Genomic DNA, 2042 nt, shown 5'->3' on the forward strand with positions numbered 1-2042 from the left:
GCGCCACACAAGAACAGCCCAAAAACAGGCCAAAACAGCCCAAAAACGGGCCAAAACTGGCCATTTTTGGCTGCGCGATGCGAGCGGCGAGCGGCGAACAGCGAGCGAAGCGAGAGGCAGCACCGTCCCTGCTATACGAAAGCCCCATCCAGCCCTGTGCCACCCGGGGGGTTCCAGGGTGCTGAGATGGCTGACGTTTTGCTCCGCTCACGACGGTCACCGCACCACGCAAGAACAGGCCAAAAACTGGCCAAAACAGCCCAAAAACGGGCCAAAACTGGCCATTTTTGGCTGCGCGAGCGAGCGGCGAGCGGCGAACAGCGAGCGAAGCGAGAGGCAGCACCGTCCCTGCTATACGAAAGCCCCATCCAGCCCTGTGCCACCCGGGGGGTTCCAGGGTGCTGAGATGGCTGACGTTTTGCTCCGCTCTCGACGGTCACCGCGCAATGCAAGAACAGGCCAAAAACTGGCCAAAACGGCCCAAAAACGGGCCAAAACTGGCCATTTTTGGCTGCGCGAGCGGCGAGCGGCGGACAGCGAGCGAAGCGAGAGGCAGCACCGTCCCTGCTATACGAAAGCCCCATCCAGCCCTGTGCCACCCGGGGGGTTCCAGGGTGCTGAGATGGCTGACGTTTTGCTCCGCTCTCGACGGTCACCGCGCAATGCAAGAACAGGCCAAAAACTGGCCAAAACGGCCCAAAAACGGGCCAAAACTGGCCATTTTTGGCTGCGCGAGCGAGCGGCGAGCGGCGGACAGCGAGCGAAGCGAGAGGCAGCACCGTCCCTGCTATACGAAAGCCCCATCCAGCCCTGTGCCACCCGGGGGGTTCCAGGGTGCTGAGATGGCTGACGTTTTGCTCCGCTCTCGACGGTCACCGCGCAATGCAAGAACAGGCCAAAAACTGGCCAAAACGGCCCAAAAACGGGCCAAAACTGGCCATTTTTGGCTGCACGAGCGAGCGGCGAGCGGCGGACAGCGAGCGAAGCGAGAGGCAGCACCGTCCCTGCTATACGAAAGCCCCATCCAGCCCTGTGCCACCCGGGGGGTTCCAGGGTGCTGAGATGGCTGACGTTTTGCTCCGCTCTCGACGGTCACCGCGCAATGCAAGAACAGGCCAAAAACTGGCCAAAACGGCCCAAAAACGGGCCAAAACTGGCCATTTTTGGCTGCACGAGCGAGCGGCGAGCGGCGGACAGCGAGCGAAGCGAGAGGCAGCACCGTCCCTGCTATACGAAAGCCCCATCCAGCCCTGTGCCACCCGGGGGGTTCCAGGGTGCTGAGATGGCTGACGTTTTGCTCCGCTCTCGACGGTCACCGCGCAATGCAAGAACAGGCCAAAAACTGGCCAAAACGGCCCAAAAACGGGCCAAAACTGGCCATTTTTGGCTGCACGAGCGAGCGGCGAGCGGCGGACAGCGAGCGAAGCGAGAGGCAGCACCGTCCCTGCTATACGAAAGCCCCATCCAGCCCTGTGCCACCCGGGGGGTTCCAGGGTGCTGAGATGGCTGACGTTTTGCTCCGCTCTCGACGGTCACCGCGCAATGCAAGAACAGGCCAAAAACTGGCCAAAACGGCCCAAAAACGGGCCAAAACTGGCCATTTTTGGCTGCACGAGCGAGCGGCGAGCGGCGGACAGCGAGCGAAGCGAGAGGCAGCACCGTCCCTGCTATACGAAAGCCCCATCCAGCCCTGTGCCACCCGGGGGGTTCCAGGGTGCTGAGATGGCTGACGTTTTGCTCCGCTCTCGACGGTCACCGCGCAATGCAAGAACAGGCCAAAAACTGGCCAAAACGGCCCAAAAACGGGCCAAAACTGGCCATTTTTGGCTGCGCGAGCGAGCGGCGAGCGGCGGACAGCGAGCGAAGCGAGAGGCAGCACCGTCCCTGCTATATACGAAAGCCCCATCCAGCCCTGTGCCACCCGGGGGGTTCCAGGGTGCTGAGATGGCTGACGTTTTGCTCCGCTCACGACGGTCACCGCACCACGCAAGAACGGACCATAAACAGGCCAAAACAGCCCAAAAACGGGCCAAAACTGGTCA

Source organism: Musa acuminata, unplaced genomic scaffold (assembly GCF_036884655.1).
Source record: "Musa acuminata AAA Group cultivar baxijiao unplaced genomic scaffold, Cavendish_Baxijiao_AAA HiC_scaffold_175, whole genome shotgun sequence".
Taxonomy (NCBI): Eukaryota; Viridiplantae; Streptophyta; class Magnoliopsida; order Zingiberales; family Musaceae; genus Musa; species Musa acuminata.